The sequence below is a fragment of the Bos grunniens genome, chromosome 15 (genome assembly GCF_055505025.1).
Source record: "Bos grunniens cultivar Pamir isolate PY7600 chromosome 15, Bosgru_T2T1.0, whole genome shotgun sequence".
In the NCBI taxonomy this organism is placed as follows: Eukaryota; Metazoa; Chordata; class Mammalia; order Artiodactyla; family Bovidae; genus Bos; species Bos grunniens.
The window spans coordinates 70,798,682-70,817,908 of record NC_141179.1 but is presented as its reverse complement, the minus strand read 5'-3'; positions in this window follow the sequence as shown (position 1 = coordinate 70,817,908).

Below are 19,227 nucleotides of genomic sequence, written 5' to 3'. Positions count from 1 at the left end.
TTGCCTGCCTTAAACATATATTGCATATTCCTTGGGCTCCCATGGTAGTATGCACGTGAGCATGCAAGTCACTTCAATCTTTGTGACCCTATGGACTGTAGCCTGCCAGATTCCTTTGTCCATGGGATTCTCCAGGCAAGATTACTGGAGTGGGTTCACATGGATGGGATCTTCCCAACCCAGTGATGTAATCTGTGTCTCTTATGTCTTCTGCAATTGTCAGGTGGGTTCTTTACCACTAGTGCCACCCGGTAGTATAATATCATTTAAAGATTTCAGGTTTTGAGGTCAGTTAACCTGGACTTCAGTTCAGTTCAGTTCAGTCGCTCAGTCATGTCCAACTCTTTGCGACCCCATGAATTGCAGCACGTCAGGCCTCCCTGTCCATCACCAACTCCCGGACTTCACTCAAACTCATGTCCATCGAGTCAGTGATGCCATCCAGCCATCTCATCCTCTGTCGTCCCCTTCTCCTCCTGCCCCCAATCCCTCCCAGCATCAGAGTTTTTTCCAATGAGTCAACTCTTCACATGAGGTGGCCAAAGTACTGGAGTTTCAGCCTTAGCATCATTCTTTCCAAAGAAATCCCAGGGCTGATCTCCCTCAGAATGGACTGGTTGGATCTCCTTGCAGTCCAAGGGACTCTCAAGAGTCTTCTCCAACACCACAGTTCAAAAGCATCAATTCTTCGGTGCTCAGCCTTCTTCACAGTCCAACTCTCACATCTATACATGACCACTGGAAAAACCATAGCCTTGACTAGACGGACTTTTGTTGGCAAAGTAATGTCTCTGGCTTTTCAATATGCTTTCTAGGTTGGTCATAAATTTCCTTCCAAGGAGTAAGTGTCTTTTAATTTCATGGCTGCAGTCACCATCTGCAGTGATTTTGGAGCCCCCAAAAATAAAGTCTGACACTCTTTCCAGTATTTCCCCATCTATTTCCCATGAAGTGATGGGACCAGATGCCATGATCTTTGTTTTCTGAATGTTGAGCTTTAAGCCAACTTTTTCACTCTCCACTTTCACTTTCATCAAGAGGCTTTTTAGTTCCTCTTCACTTTCTGCCATAAGGGTGGTGTCATCTGCATATCTGAGGTTTTTGATATTTCTCCTGGCAATCTTGATTCCAGCTTGTGCTTCTTCCAGCTCAGCGTTTCTCATGATGTACTCTGCATAGAAGTTAAATAAGCAGGGTGACAGTATACAGCCTTGATGTACTCCTTTTCCTATTTGGAACCAGTCTGTTGTTCCATGTCCAGTTCTAACTGTTGCTTCCTGACCTGCATATACATTACTCAGAAGGCAGGTCAGGCGGTCTGGTATTCCCATCTCTTGAAGAATTTTCCACAGTTTATTGTGATCCACACAATCCAAGGTTTTGGCATAGTCAATAAAGCAGAAGTAAATGTTTTTCTGGAACTCTCTTGCTTTTTCCATCATCCAGCAGATGTTGGAAATTTGATCTCTGGTTCCTCTGCCTTTTCTAAATCTAGTTTGAACATCTGGAAGTTCACGGTTCACCTACTGCTGAAGCCTGGCTTGGAGAATTTTGAGCATTACTTTACTAGCATGTGAGATGAGTGCAATTGTGCGGTAGTTTGAGCATTCTTTGACATTGCCTTTATTTGAGATTGGAATGAAAACTGACCTTTCCCAGTCCTGTGGCCACTGCTGAGTTTTCCAAATTTGCTGGCATATTGAGTGCAGCACTTTCACAACATCATCTTTCAGGATTTGAAATAGCTCAACTGGAATTCCATCACCTCCACTAGCTTTGTTCATAGTGATGCTTTCTAAGGCCCACTTGACTTCACATTCCAGGATGTCTGGCTCTAGGTGAGTGATTACACCATCGTGATTATCTTGGTCGTGAAGATCTTTTTTGTACAGGTTTCTCCAAATATTAGTGGTGTGATGTTATAATATATGACAAAGGACAGTATAGTTGTTTTCACATGGACTTTGGAACCAGGCAGCCAGGTTCTCTTTCTCACATTGTGACCTTAGCCAAATTATTTAACTTCTCCGGGTCTCAGGTTTTATCACTTGTACAAAAGTGGTCTTAATATCCTATCTCACCTCAGACAACTGCACAGCCAAAATCCAGAACATATATAAAGTCCATCATACCAGATGTCTAAATGTTTAGAAGATATAAGGCAAGTGAACATACTGTTAAATAAATGCTTTCCTTATTCTTACCTAGACATTGTCATGTCAAGTCCAATCTAAAAGTTCAAATTCTTGAATTCTCGAAAATCCCATGCTGGGTCTGCAGTTTCCACCCCATAGTTCATGCTTTCTTCTGTTCTCACTCCCATATCACTTAATCACCACAAGAGAGCTCAGACACATGGAAATCTTAGTCCATGCAGGTTCCATATATAATCACTCAAATATATGCTGTCCCTTGATTACCTTTTGCCTTAATGATGCATCAACCAAGGTTATAACCTGCTTGTAGTAAATGGGCCTCCAAACTATGCACTTGCAGGCTCTGAAAGTTTACTTGGCAGGAGGATAAAAAAAGAAGAAAAAGTTCATAATCTTAGGTACCCAGAGGAGTATCCATGTTAAAAGATAAACTGAGCAACTTAAACATTTTAAGAGTTCGCTTGAACAAAAATTGATGAATTGGACACTGTTCAGTCTAACATAAAAGAGCTCTGAGGAGCTGTACAAAATGAAAGACTTATAAACAGAAGGGACTGGAGAATAAGGACGTTATGTTGGCGAGAAAAAGCAACTTGGTTATTGCAAAGTCATTTTCATTTAGGGGATAGCAAGGGCTTATTAAGCAGATGACCTATCTAGTACTGATTAGGTGATTCCTGATTGGTTTAAATTCCATTTCTGGAAGACTTGAAGCTATAATTAAGTCTCAATTTGGTGATATGGGGCTTGGCATAAGACACTCCATTTTGGGCATGTTTTCTTATTTGCTAATATTCAGGATTAAAGAAATGTCTCATAGTTTTGGTAGATGTGTTTTTTTGGGGGGAGGGGGCTGTCCATGGACTTCTTTTCCTAAAAAGGGCACTTTGGGAATAGGAGTAAACTAGGACCCCATTATTTGAGGCTCTGGCAATAGCTATGGTTACTGTGAGTCTTAAATAAGGTGGCAAAATTTCTCCTTTTTATGCTGGAATCATGAAAAATGTATGGAAGCAGTTAATTTATGTCAATATTAGAATAATAATTTTATCAACCTCAAGGAGGTAATAACGTACTTATAGATACCCTCTCAGTGCCTGGCATTTAGAAAGATCTTAAAAGATATTTAGGCCACTTCATCTTCATGGGGCAGTAAAATGATGCTGATACTATTGCCACGCTGGGTACAGGGTCCTCAGAGTTCTCAAGCGATCCACATCAGCTCTGGGGTCATGCCAAGATCTGGATATATTTGATGTCAATTTCTCCTTTAGGCAGTATATTTTTGAGAGGGATGGATATTTTTCTGCTGCAATAAGAGAGAGGACATCAGTGTATTTACATGAAACACCAAGCTACCATGAAATTGCTCATCTTTTGATTCTAATTTCATGCCCCTACAGAGGTGCACTCATAGGAAAACTAGTTTATTCCACTTATCAGAATGAGATGAATGGGTGAGATTTAACAGTATCAGCTTGATGAATGAATGAACATGTTTTTGTGACATTAACACAGTTAATACTATCTCTCCCCAAGACCTCCCACATCTCCTGATGGTTTGTAGCATAATAGACATATTTTAGTCCTGAGAAGAACCATAATAATAAATAAAATAAATACACCTGAAGACTATATGGGAAACTATCTATAACAAGCATATACAAAGAGAGGACAAGAGAGATAAAGAATCATGAGACATAGTAGAAAATAAATAGCAAAAACGTAAGACTGAGTGACTTTCCTCTAAAATCAGGACAAGTTGGAGACGTTCCTGGTGGTCCTGTGGTTAACAATCCACCTTCCAATAGAGGGGATGCAGGTTCGATCCCTGATTAGGGAACTAAGATGCCACATGCTGTAGGGCAGCTAAGATTCAAGGCAGCCAAAAATAAATGAGTAATATGTGACTCTTTATAAAAGTAAAAAATAAATGAAATCAGGACAAGGTAGAAAGAGAGATCTGCTCTTTCCCATTACTCAATACTGTATTGACAATGCAATGAGGGAAAGAAAAATGTTGTCCTTGTTGGGAAGGAAGAAGCAAAACTGTCTCTAAGCTTTGGAAGCATAGTTCTTTATGTGGAAAATCCTAAGGAATACACAGGTACACACACAAAAACACACATACCCAAACTCATACATAAACCTAGCTCTAAGAAAGTAGTTCAGTAAGGTTTTTGAATAAAATATCACTGTTTCTATATGAACAGAAATATATCAAAAAATTAAGGAAAATTATTGCATTCATAATTGCACCAAAAGGGATGAAATACTTTACAGTAAAAATTTTAAAAAGTATAAAATATGCACTAAATCTACAAAACATTGCTGAAAGAAATGAAAGATCTAAGTAGGCAAAGAGATGTTCTACTTTTATGGATTTGAATATTGAATATTATGAAGGTAGCAATTCTCTCCAGCTCAGTGGTTGCCTGGGGCTGGCATGGGAATAGAGATTGACTTCAAGTGGATACAAGGGATCACTTTGGAATGATGGAGATATTCTAAATATGAGTTTTGATAATGGTTGAATACTCTATGTATTTACACTTCTTTCTTAATAGATTAGAAAATAACTTGAAAGTATTTCAACTGATCTCTTACTTTCAAACAATATTGTAGATGGATATAAAATAACATTTGTTGTGGGTCTTCTGTATGATTTCAATTATGAATTTAAGTTATTAAATTCTCAAAATGTATATCTCAATTTTGTTAGGCTGTGAATCTGGAATGTTGAGAGGTTAATATCATGCCCAATGTAATGCAGTCAGTAAATGGTGATGATTTTGATAACATATCAACCAGGATCTTCGTAGCTTGAAGGTCTGTTGAGTCTGTGTGTGCATATTTTCAATCATGTTTCCCTGTATATTTCATTTGCATCAATAATGGTGCCATATATCTGAAATGCTGCTCAATGTTAATGATTGCAGTTTATCTTCTCTTTGATCTAGTAATGCTTTCCAAAACTTTTAGCTGGCTAAATTTTTCTTTCCTTAAGTGAAACTATCCATTTGGTACTTGTTAAAACTCCAGTTGAGGCTTCCCTCATGGCTCAGTGGTAAACAATATGACAGCTAATGCAGGAGGCATGAGTTTGATTCCTGATCTGAGAAGATCCCACGTGCTGTGGTATACCAAAGCCTGTGGGCTACATCTGTGCTCTAGAACTGGGAAGCCATGACTACTGAAGCCCACACATGTATAGAGTCCATTCTCCATAACAAGAGAAGTCAGCACAATGAGGTACACTGCAAGAAGAGTAGACAACTCCCCAATTCACTGCAAAGAGAGAAAAGCCTGGGCAGCAATGAAGACCAAGGACGGCCAAAAAAAGATAAAATAAATCAAATTAAAAAAAAAAAAATTCCTCCAGATTAGAGCACCAGCAGAAAGAGGCTACGCATTGAATAATGGACTGCAGATTCAGATTTAAAATGAGTTGGAAGATTATTATACAGAAGCAAAAGCTTCAAGCACTGTGGATTTCAGTTTAGTTCAGTACAGTTGCTCAGTTGTATCCAACTATTTGTGACCCCATGGACTGCAGCACGCCAGGCCTCCCTGTCCATCACCAATTCCCAGGGTTTAAACAAACACATGTCTATCAAGTTGGTGATGCCATCCAACCATCTCATTCTCATTCTCTGTTGTCCCCTTCTCCTCCTGCCTTCAGTCTTTCCCAGCATCAGGGTCTTTTCCAGTGAGTCAGTTCTTTTCATCAAGTGGCCAAAAGATTGGAGCTTCAGCTTCAACATCAGTCCTTCCAATGAATATTCAGAACTGACTTCATTTAGTATTCACTGGTTTAATCTCCTTGCATTCTAAAGGACTCTCAAGAGTCTCCTCTAACACCACAGTTCAAAAGCATCAATGCTTTGGTGCTCAGCTTTCTTTATAGTCCTACTCTCACATCCATACATGACTTTTGGAAAACCAAAGTTTTGACTAGATGGACATTTGTTGGCAAAGTAATGTCTTTTCTTTTTAATAAGCTATCTAGGTTGGACGTAACTTTTCTTCCAAGGAGCAAGTGTCTTAATTTCATGGCTGCAGTCACCATCTGCAGTGATTTTGGAGTCCCCCAAATAAACTCTGTCACTGTTTCCATTGTTCCCCCATTTATTTGCCATGAAGTGATGGAGCCAGATGCTATGATCTTAGTTTTTTCAATGTTGAATTTTAAGCTAGCTTTTTCACTCTCCTCTTGCACTTTCATCAAGAGGCTCTTTAGTTCCTCTTTGCTATCTGTCATATGGGTGGTGTCATCTGCATATCTGAGGTTATTGATATTTCTCCTGGCAATCTTGATTCCAGCTTGTGCTTCATCCAGTCTAGCATTTCACATGATGTACTCTCCATATAAGTTAAATAAATAAGGTGACAATAAATAGCCTTTATGTACTCCTTTTCCTATATAGAACCAGTCTGTTGTTCCATGTCCAGTCTAACTGTTGTTTCTTGACCTGCATACAGATTTCTGAGGGGGCAGGTCAGGTGGTCTGGTATTTCCATCTTTTTCAGAATTTGCCACTATTTGTTGTGATCCACACAGTCAAAGGCTGTGGCATAGTCAATAAAGTAGAAGTAGATGTTTTTCTGGAACTCTGTTACATTTTGATGATCCGAGGGATGTTGGCAATTTGATCTCTGGTTCCTCTGCCTTTTCTAAATCTAGTTTGAATATCTGGAAGTTCATGGTTCATGTACTGTTGAAGCCTGGCTTGGAGAATTTTGAGCATTTCTTTGCTAACATGTGAGATGACTGCAATTGTATGGTAATTTGAGCATTGTTTGGCATTGCCTTTCTTTGAGATTGGAATGAAAACTGACTTTTTCCAGTTCTGTGGCCACTACTGCATTTTCCAAATTTGCTGGCATATTGAGTGCAGCACATTCACAGAATTATCTTTTAGGATTTGAAAGAGCTCAACTGGAATTCCATCACCTCCACTAGCTTTGTTCATAGTGATGCTTTCTAAGGCCCACTTGACTTCACACTCCAGGATGTCTGGCTCTAGGTCAGTGATCACACCATTGTGATTATCTGGGTCATGAACATCTTTTTTGTACAGTTCTTCTGTGTATTCTTGCTACCTCTTCTTAATATCTTCTGCTTCTGTTAAGTCCATATCATTTCTGTCCTTTATTGTGCCCATCTTTGCATGAAATGTTCCTGTGGTATCTCTAATTTTCTTGAAGAGATCTCTAGTCTTTCCCATTATGTTGTTTTCCTCTATTTCTTTGCATTGATCACTGAAGAAGGCTTTCTTATCTCCTTGCTGTTCTGTGGTTTTACCGGCTTGCTAGTTCAGTCCTCTGAATTTAAGTTTCATTTAGTAAAACAGGAAATGAGAAAAGTAATATGTCTCACTTTAGAGCTTGTAAGAATGAAAGTCGTGTGAAAATCATAAACACAGAGGCTTTGCTTGGGAAGATCCCCTGGAGAAGAAAATGTTAGTCCACTCCAGTATTCTTGTCTGGAAAATCCTATGGACAGAAATGCATGGCAGACTATATAGCTCATGGAGTCAACAGAGAGTAGGCAAGGCTTAGTGACTGACACCAACAACAACATAACACCAACTAATACTCAATCTGTTTTCCTTCCTTTCTACATTGACTTACAAGGAACCTCATGAGAAGCTATGGTTCTCACATAACTTCAAATAAGGAATTGCTTCAACTGAACTTCTTCAAATGGGATTTCCTTAAATATAAGCAAACCTCTTCTTTTCAGCTGCTTTGATATTTTAAAGTTCAATTATTACCAGGAATTCTGTGAATTGACAGTCGTGATCCCTCCCTGGCATTCCAGATGGCTCTCTGTCAACTATATAAAGCAATTCTTAATTGGATAATTGATCTCTAGTAACTTCAAAGGGACACAATAATTGTCTTCACCTCACCCTAGACATTTCACACATCTGATACATTTTCAAGAGACTAAAAGAAAAATATTAATTGCCATGAAATTCTAAATTTTAACCAATATATCTCACATCTACTTACCTACACATGAACATACCCTCATAAATCATAATGCATAGTGCCCAGGAAATGAAATACCAGATTGTTTAAAAGCCACCACTTTATCTTTTAAAGTAGGGTTTTTGACAAGTTAATAATGTCTCTGACATTTTCTCTCTCCTTACTTTTCAATGTTGAAGTCATTTCTTGTCAATATATTTTATCCCCTCAAGCACAGTTCATGAGTGAAAATTTTCAAAGAATCTGTTAATTTTCTATGTTGCAGATTGCTCAAACTACCACACAACTGCACTCATCTCACACACTAGCAAATTAATGCTCACAATTCTCCAAGAGAGACTTCAATAGTTAATGAACTGAGAAATTCCAGATGTTCAAGCTGGATTTATAAAAGACAGAGGAACCAGAGATCAAATTGCCGACATCCACTGGATCATAGAAAAAGCAAGAGTTCCAGAAAAAAACATCTATTTCTGCTGCATTGACTAAAGCCTTTGACTGTGAGGATCACAACAAACTGTGGAAAATTCTTAAAGAGATAGGAATATCAGACCACCTGACCTGCCTCCTGAGAAATCTGTGTGCATATCAAGAAGCAATAGTTAGACCTGGACATGGAACAACAGGCTGGTTCCAATTTGGAAAGGAGTACATAAAGGCTATGTATTTTCACCTTACTTTTTTAACTTATATGCAGAGTACATCATGTGAAATGCTAGACTGGATGAAGCATAAGCTCAAATCAAGATTGCCAGGAGAAATATCAAAAACCTCAAGTACGCAGATGACACCACCCATATGATAGAAAGCAAAGAGGAATTAAAGAGCCTCTTGATGAAAGTGAAAAAGGAGAGTGAAAAAACTGGCTTAAAACTCAATATTAAAAAAAACTAAGATCAAGGCATCTGGTCCCATCACTTCATGGCAAATAAATGGGAAACAATGGAAACAGTGACAGAGTTTATTTTGGGGGGCTCCAAAATCACTGTAGATGGTGACTGCAGCCATGAAATTAAAAGATGCTTGCTCCTTGGAAGAAAATATATGACCAACCTATTAATGTTGGTTAATGTCATTAATATATGATAGCATATTAAAAAGCAGAGACATTACTTTATCCACAAAAGTCCCTTCTAGCAAAGCTATTGTTTTTCCAGTGGTCATATATGGATGTAAGAGTTGGGCCATAAAGAAAGCTGAGCAATGAAAAATTGATCTTTAGAACTGTGGTGTTGGAGAAGATTCTTGAGAGTCCTTTGGACTGCAAGGAGATCAAACTAGTCCATCCTAAAGGAAATAAGTTCTGAATATTCATTAGAAGGACTGTTGCTGAAACTCCAATCCTTTGGCCCCTTGATGAAAAGAACTGACTCATTGGAAAAGACCCTGATGATGGGAAAGATTGAAGGCAGGAAGAGAAGGGGACTACAGAGGATGAGATGGTTGGATTGCATCACCAACTCAATGGATATGAGTTTGAGCAAGCTCCTGCAGCTCGTGATGGACAGGGAAGCCTGGCATGATGCAGTCCACACCGTCCCATAGAGTGGACATGTCTGAGTGACTGAACTGAACTGATGTTGCAGATTAGTTTGTTCTTCATTCCCATAACCATACATTCCATACTTTCTTTCCCTAATACGTGGTTGCGTATTCTGTTTCCCAAATGTATTGGAGTATCTTGTTCTGATATCAGGTCTCTTACTCTTCTGCTCTCTTCCTCTCCTCTTTTTTCCTGCTTGCCTCACAGATCCCTTCTTTTCTTCACTATCATATCCTCAAACCCTGCTATGAAAGTGAAGTGAAAAGGGGCTTCTCTGGTGGCTTAGTTGGTAAAGAGTCTGCCTGCAATGCAGGAGACCCAGGTTCAGGTCAGGAAGATACCCTGGAGAAGAGAATGCCTACCCACTCCACTATTCTTGCCTGAAGAATTCCATGGACATAGGAGCCCAGTGGGCTACAGTCCATGGGGTTGCAAAGAGTTGGACACAATTGACACTCCATGCTCTATTGTGTTTCCTGTGAATAGAGTCCAATAATCAGCTTGATATTTTGCCTGCTATTTCACTCTACAATGAGCTAGCCCTCTTAGCACTTCAGGGCTTCCCTGGTGGCTCAGATGGTAAAGAATCCTCTTGCAATAAAGGAGACTCAGGTTCAACCCCTAGGTAGGGATGATCCCCTGGAGAAGAGAGTGGGTACTCACTCTTTCCTGGAGGATTGCATGAACAGAGGAGCCTGCACCCCATGGGATTCCAAACAGCCAGACACAACTGGGCCACTAACACTCATACACTTACCACTTTGTCCTTTCACTCCAGAACAGCCAGTATTTATACCAGAGTACTGTTATCTCTGTGCTAGTCCCATATATCTTTTCTGTATTAGCTTTGTACTCCTGTAGTAACATATTACTAGAAACTCAGAAATTTAAACACACACACACACACACACACACATGGATGCTCTCAAGCTTTCTGTGTGTCATGAGTCTGGACATAGTGAGCTGGACCCACTTCTTAGATTCCACAGACTGAATCAGGGTGCTGTCAATGCTGACATTCTCATCTGAGGGTCAGAATACTCTTCCAGTCTCAATAGTTATTGAATTGCCTTGCAGATGTAAAAGCTTTTTTTTTTTTTTTTCCTGGCTTTTTATGGGGGCTCCACTGATCTTCTAGTGGCTCCTCCTGAGAAGTTCATAGCTATTTGCTTTCTTCCTCAAGGCTGGAGGCAGTATCTCTCTCTCTGACTTCTGCCCTCAAAAGAAGAAAACTCTGCTTATAAGGGGTTCATTGGATTAGCTCAGGACCACTAAAGAACTCTCCAAAAGTGTGAGGTCATTTGAAGGAATTCAACAACATCTACAGAATCCTTCCACAGCAACACCTTGCTCAGCATTAAATGGAAGAGAGGGTGAGAATCCTGAAAAGCCTTCTTTAAAACTCTGCCCACCTCATCACCCAAGTAAGTTCTGCACAATCCTCAAGGCTCATCTCAAGCCTCATCTACCCCCTGCTTCTTTCTTCAGATTCCTTCTCTCTGTTATAAATGCCTAGGCTGTATTTATTATTTATTTATTTATCTTAGTAGTCATCAGTATACATAAAATGTGCTTTTAATTGTCTGGGAGAATGTGGCCCACCCAACTATCCATCTACAGAGGCAAACACACATGTAAAGAGACATACTCTCCTAATTTCAATTTTAATGTACTTGAAGGTACAGAAACTTTTTTATAAGATTTCTTTACCTAAAACAAATTCCTTGACTGTTAGATATCACATATCTTATCAAGAAGAACTCAGCATCTAATATAGTGTTAAACTTACAGCAGGAGGTGCTAACCTTTTATTGAAAGGAAGGAGGTGCTCTGAACTACTACTTAGCCTGAAAGCTCAATTCACAGGCAGCAGAACTGGAAGCTACCAGTGTAGGATACTGTTGTTATTTAGTTGCTAAGTTGAGTCTTACTCTTTTGCAACACCATGGACTGTACCCCTTCAGGTTCCCCTGTGCATAGGACTTCCCAGGCAAGAATACTGGAACGGGTTGTGATTTCCTTCTTCAGGGGATCTTCCCAACCCTGGGATGGAATCCATGTCTCCTGCTTCATGGGCAGGCAGATTCTTTACCATTGAGCCTCTAGGGAAGTCTGCTGCTGCTTCTGCTAAGTCGCTTTAGTCATGTCCGAGTCTGTGCGTCCCCATGGACAGCAGCCCACCAGGCTCCCCTGTCCCTGGGATTCTCCAGGCAAGAACACTGGAGTAGGTTGCTATTTCCTTCTCCAATGCATGAAAGTGAAAAGTGAAAGTGAAGTCGCTCAGTCATGTCCGACTTTTAGCGACCCCATGGACTGCAGCCTACCAGGCTCCCCTGTCCATGGGATTTTCCAGGCAAGAGTACTGGAGTGGGGTGCCGTTGCCTTCTCCGAGGGAAGTCTATGAGTAGGATATTAGTGGAGCTCAATCATGAACTGAATTGCATTGGAGACAATCAGGGGTACTTCCTAATTGTCTTTTTTCCAAATATTTCCACAGATCCAAGTAGTAAAGCATTTTACTTGATAAGTACAGATTCCAACCATGTTCATGTAAGAAACAATCTTCCGAAAAGGTTGAGAAGTCCCATGCTCCTTCTTTCTTGTTCCTGAAGGAACACTTGAAGCCTAATGCATCTACAAATTATGTCTTCACTTCGGAAGGGGAAGGGAAAATAGGATGAGGAAACAGTTTCTGAAGAGAATTTTTTTTGTATTTTGGAGTGTCAAAATCCATAGGCTATCTATTATGCATGAAGACTGTTGAAATGGAAACCAACTTCTTTTCTCAGTGAAGGCAAACATATTTTCTAACATATTTTCATCAGATTAGTTAGTTAAGTCACTCAGTCGTGTCTGACTCTTTTCGACCCCATGGACTGCAGCCCACCAGGCTCCTCCGTCCATGGGATTCTCCAGGCAAGAGTACTGGAGTGGGGTGCCATTTTCATCAGATTGTGTGATAGCAAAAACTAGAATTTAATATTTGGTGGGAAATACACATTTTTACATGTCTGTATTGCTAAACACATGCCTGTGTAATGCTCCCCTCAATTTTATTAATAAATGTTCAGATTTCTCTTTTTTGAGAGATTTAATTTTTTCAGTGCAGCTATGGTTATGATGGAACAGTGCCTGGCATTACTGTGATTAAACTTGATACATTAAAGTATTGATGAATTAAAAGCACAGTAGAATTCTTGGTGGGTGTGAACTGATGAGTAATATTCATTAAAGGTAAAATGGGCCCATTATTTCTGTACTATAAATAAACTTTCATATTATGAATTACAGAGATAAAGACAGTGTATGCTGTAGTGACACATTAGTCAAAGACTCAGAATGAGTGAACTAGGTACAGTCATTTCTTTTAGAAAAGAGGAAGGAGAAGGAGGAGAAAGAGAAGGGGAAAAAAAGTAAAATCTTCACAGCTGATTACCTCAATTTCCCCAGGTATGGATAATTCATATATTTTTGAGTTGGTGATATCTTATTCTATAGCTCAAGAACTGGATTTAAAGTGAAATGTTGCTATAGCTAAAATTCAATTCTAAACAGATATTCAATTTGATATTTAATTTAAACTAAAATATTGGAAAACTGCCTATTCTAGCCCAGCCACAGAACAAAGGGAAATTAGCAAAATGTACTTTGACTGGCTCCTTCTGCGGTGAATACTCCATATTAGCCAATTTGGGGGAAATAAATTCACTGTTTCTTGAGACAAAACACCTCTTTGTTCTAGCAAGTAGAGGCAGGTGATAGAAGGATCAGTTGTTGTGAGTGATAACTGCATTGTTGAGTTGTATTCTATTTTACTTTGGCATGAAGTACCAGCCCAAGGACAGTCTCTAGAGCATCTAAGGACATTAGTCAGAAAAATGACCTTTGAGAATGTCCTGTCCTGTGATCTGAGCATCCTGTAGGAAGAGAATACCGACTAGACTCTTGGTATGTACATGTATTTCAGATATATTATTATTGCTGTTGTTTTAGTCACTAAGGCATATCCAACTGTTTTGTGACCTCATGGACTGCAGCCTGCCAGGCTCTGTCCATGGGATTTCCAAGGCAAACATACTGGAGTGGGTTACCATTTCCATCTGCAGAGGTTCTTCCCTACCTGGGGATCAGAACCCGTATCTCTTGCATCGCAGGTAGATTCTTTACCGCTGAGTCACTAGGGAAGCCCTTCGAATATATTATATAGAACAGTTTTAAAATGTAAAAAGCTTTGCTTCAAACTTTAAACTATTACTTCAGAATGTGAAAAGATAAGGATTAAACCCTTGTCTTTTACGGCTCCTGCACTGGCGGGTGGATTCTTTAACACTGGGGCCCCCTGGGCCACATCTACATGATTTATCACTACTTTACCCTGTGGCAATGTACACATGTCAGTGCTACTCAAGAGATGGAATATTTGGTTTCACCCTTAAGACTGAACAAAAAATGTTTTCTGTACATAAAGGCTATAGCATCACGGACAAAAGGAATAGCGTAGGCAAAGAAGCAAAAGCCAGGCAGTAGCAAAAGTGTAGAGTAAAAGAGACATTTAGCCCATGCATCTTTTTATACATTTTCTATAGGAGCACTTTATTTTCTCCTCTGAAGTCTTGAGTGTTGTCATATTTATACCAGATGAACCCCGGGTATGATTCAGCTCCTGGCAGAGCCTTGATTTATTGGGCCACCTTTGAGCATGTTACAGTTAGAGTTGCCGAATCTCTCTCTTAAGGACTAGAACTAGGAAATGTGGACATTAGTATTGGAGAATGGTGACACACCAGAAACCACATCTGATGAGGGGGAAAAAAAGGACTACAGGTTTATGCCACTATTTTGTCTTCATTTACAAAGAACAGTATATTCCTTCCAACATCATTTCCGTTTAGTAGCATGGCACCCACTATTTATTCTGGCCATGTAGCTCTATTAGGTTTACTGCAGAGATGTTTTCAAGATTCCTATGGTGCCTTTTTTGGCTATCCTAGGAGGATAGTGAAAATGATACTCCATACAATCATGGCAAAGACAGTGTGAGTGAATAAAAAAAAATCAACTCAGTCCTTTCCATTTTCTCTGCACTATCTTAGTGTCATGTCATGAATATTTAATCACACGTCACTGGTGCACGGAAATAGCAAGGTGATATGAACTAGGATAAAAATGGATACTAACATGATGGGCAATAATTCTGTTTTTATGCACTTTGTAAAGCTGCATATACAGGTACGAAATTCCATAAACAATGTCAATACTGACTTGATATATTCAGTAACTGATATTCCATTTGAGGCTGGAATTCACCATGTTTTCATATTAGAGAGAAATAATACTAATCCAAAACAATTTAACATGGATGGAAAACACTACAAATCAAAGTTGTGAAGAAATGATAGCATTTTATGTATATTAAAAAAAAAGGGAATTGTGGAATTACAGCAGAGATTTGAATGGACTGTAATGAATCTCAGTGGCTGAAAGCTGATTCAAAATAAATGGAGGTAATTAACAGATTGGAAATCTGCAAGCAACAGGTAATTGGATTATCAACGGATAATTTGTTTCCATGGACGTTTTTACTATCTGCACATCTGCAATATTTCATTCTTGTCGTTTTGTGCTCTGAAAGAATGTCCTCAAAACTCAGTTAATCCCCGTATGATCTCTGTAATTAAGTTATTTTGAAGAGATGGGTACTGCATTTTTATTCTCAAACAGCAACCACAGCCCTCATTTTAATTACAAATGACACTTGATTTCCGGTGCTTTTGTACTGATCTTTTGAGAATACTGAGTCTTTTTCCCTCTCCAAGGAGGACAAAGTGAAAGTCCCTCAGTTCAGTTCAGTTCAGTTGCTCAGTCCTGTCTGACTTTGCGACCCCATGAATCGCAGCATGCCAGGCCTCCCTGTCCATGACCAACTCCAAGAGTTCACTCAGACTCATGTCCATCGAGTCATTGGTGCCATCCAGCCATCTCATCCTCTGTCGTCCCCTTCTCCTCCTGCCCCTAATCCCTCCCAGCATCAGAGACTTTTCCAATGAGTCAACTCTTCATATGAGGTGGCCAAAGTACTGGAATTTCAGCTTTAGCATCATTCCTTCCAAAGAAATCCCAGGGCTGATCTCCTTTAGAATGGACTGGTTGGATCTCCTTGCAGTCCAAGGGACTCTCAAGAGTCTTCTCCAACACCACAGTTCAAAAGCATCAATTCTTCGGCACTCAGCCTTCTTCACAGTCCAACTCTCACATCCATACATGACCACTGGAAAAACCATAGCCTTGACTAGACGGACCTTTGTTGGCAAAGGAATGTCTCTGCTTTTCAATATGCTATCTAGGTTGGTCATAACTTTCCTTCCAAGGAATAAGCGTCTTGGAATTTCATGGCTGTAGTCACCATGGCTGCAGTGATTTTGGAGGCCAAAAAAATAAGTCTGACACTGTTTCCACTGTTTCCCCATCTATTTCCCATGAAGTGATGGGACCAGATGCCATGATCTTCGTTTTCTGAATGTTGAGTTTTAAGCCAACTTTTTCACTCTCCTCTTCACCTTCATGAAGAGGTTTTTCGTTCCTCTTCACTTTCTGCCATAAGGGTGGTGTCCTCTGCTATCTGAGGTTATTGAGATTTCTCCCGGCAATCTTAATTCCAGCTTGTGCTTCTTCCAGCCCAGCATTTCTCATGATGTGCTTTGCATAGAGGTTAAATAAGCAGGATGACAATATACAGCCTTGACATACTCCTTTTCCGATTTGGAACCAGTCTGTTGTTCCATGTCCAGTTCTAACTGTTGCTTCCTGACCTGCATATAGGTTTCTCAAGAGGCAGGTCAGGTGGTCTGGTATTCCCATCTCTTTCAGAATTTTCCACAGTTTATTGTGATCCACACAGTCATAGGCTTTGGCATAGTAAATAAAGCAGAAGTAGATGTTTTTCTGGAACTCCCTTGCTTTTTCGATGATCCAATGGATGTTGGCAATTTGATCTGTGGTTCCTCTGCCTTTTCTAAATCCAGCTTGAACATCCGGAAGTTCACGGTTCATGTATGCTGAAGCCTGGCTTGGAGAATTTTGAGCATTACTTTACTAGTGTGTGAGATGAGTGCAATTGTGTGGTAGTTTGAGTATTCTTTGGCATTGCATTTCTTTGGGATTGGGATGAAAACTGACCTTTTTCAGTCCTGTGGCCACTGCTGAGTTTTCCACATTTGCTGGCATATTGAGTGCAGCACTTTCACAGCATCATCTTTCAGGATCTGAAATAGCTCAATTGGAATTCCATCACCTCCACTAGCTTTGTTTGTAGTGTTGCTTTCTAAGGCCCACTTGATTTCACATTCCAGGGTATCTGGCTCTAGCTGAGTGATCACACCATCATGATTATCTGGGTCGCTCAGTTGTGTCCAACTCTGACCCAATGGACTATACAGTCCTTGAATTCTCCAGGTCAGAATACTGGAGTGGGTAGTCTTTCACTTCTCCCAGGGATCTTCTCAATCCATGGTCAAACCCAGGTCTCCCATATTGCAGGGGGATTATTTGCCAGCTGAGTCACAAGGGAAGCCCAAGAATACTGAAGTGGGTAGTCTATCCCTTCTCCATAGGATCTCCCCATCCCAGGAATCGAACCGGGGTCCCCTGCATTGTACGTGAATTGTTTACCAACTGAGTTATCAGGGAAGCCATAAGGAGCTCAAAGCCAAGTTTAATAAATTCGATCTTTTAAAAGTTGACCATTAATTTCTGTTGTTTGTGCCATGGCAATTCAAATTTGAAACTTGAAAGTTTCAAATTGAAAGTTTTACCATAATTTGAAAATTAGGAGAGTGCAATGATAGCCTCCCCATGTTACCTGTTTAGTTCTTTGCAGTTTTGTTAAATTTATGACAGAGTCAAGTCCCTCCCTCTCTAAGATGGAAAACCACTTCCCTACATTGGTGGGAAAATAAGTTGACAGTCTTCAATATTGTTGTGAAAATTTTTGCATGATTCATTTATGGCCTGTAGCAAAATTTCAAACCTAGAAAATACACACAATAAAACCAAAACTACTAACCTATCAAGTCCAAAATTATAGAAATGAGAAACAAGCATTATGAGAGGGGGTTTTATGTGTGACAGAGAGAAACATTATTTACAATTCTAAGGTTTGATTCCCAGACACAAGTTTTCTGTGAACACATTCTAGGGCCAGACACCCTGGCTTCCTATCCCACTCCTTCTCTTATTAGATGTATTTTCTAAACATCTTGATTCAGTGTCTTTATCTTTATCTTTGAGTGGGATTTAATAGTAATCTCAAAATGCTAGATTTGTAGAAACAATTGAAAGAATAATTAACGGCATTAGAGCAATGTATCCTAGCACATGGTTATCTCTATTAGCACTTATTATTGTTATTAATAATTGCAATATTATTAATCATGCTTTTAAAAGGCAATCAACCCTGAGTATTCATTGTAAAGACTGATGCTGAAGCTGAAGCTTTAATACTTTGCTCCCCTGATGTGATGAGCTGTCTCACTGGATGCTCCCTTGATGCTGGGAAGGACTGAAGGCAGAAGAATGGGGTGGTAACAGAGTATGAGATGGTTGGATGGCATCACCAACTCAATGGATATGAGTCTGAGCAAACTTCGCCAGACAGGGAAGGACAGGGAAGTCTGCTGTGCCTCAGTCAATGGGGTCACTAAGAGATAGACACAATTTACCAACTGAACAACAATAAATCACTGTTGGAATTTATTATTGCTTATAAACAGAATGGCCATGGAATGTGTGAACTCATAGTCAAATTAAACGGGGAATGTCAACCAGTGTTCAGATGTTGCTGTGATACTAAGTATTGTGATGTTTTAATACTGGCAAACTATAAAACGAATGAATACTTTGATCAAGTTCAATGGCCTTTGGGATTAAACCAAAGACCAAAGATATTTGAATATCATACAAATAAGACTTTATTTAAATATTACATACTTGTTTCAAAATTATTATTTTATGTAAGAATCATACTAAGTTTTTAAATACAGCAGTTGCTGTTAAGTCGCTTCAGTCGTGTCCGACTCTGTGGGATCCCATAGACGGCAGCCCACTAGGCTCCCCCATCCCTGGGATTCTCCAGGCAAGAACGCTGGAGTGGGTTGCCATTTCCTTCTCCAGTGCATGAAAGTGAAGAGTAAAAGTGAAGTTGCTTAGTCTTGTCCAACTCTTCGCGACCCCATGGACTGCAGCCTACCAGGCTTCACTGTCCATGGGATTTTCCAGGCAAGAGTACTGGAGTGGGGTGCCATCACCTTCTCTGAAATACAGCAGTAGAACACTTTAAAATAACTTGGTATCAAGTTTGTTTATTTACCTTTTTGGTTCATGAAATGTACTTAAAATTTCCAGAAGTTTTAAATGTTAGAAAATTCAAATAGTGGAAAAGAAGTTGAACTACTACATTTATAAAAGTCTTTGAGCCTTTTTAATAGATAAGGAAATTTGACTAGTTAAGCAGTGAAAGTCCCCCTAAAATAATGG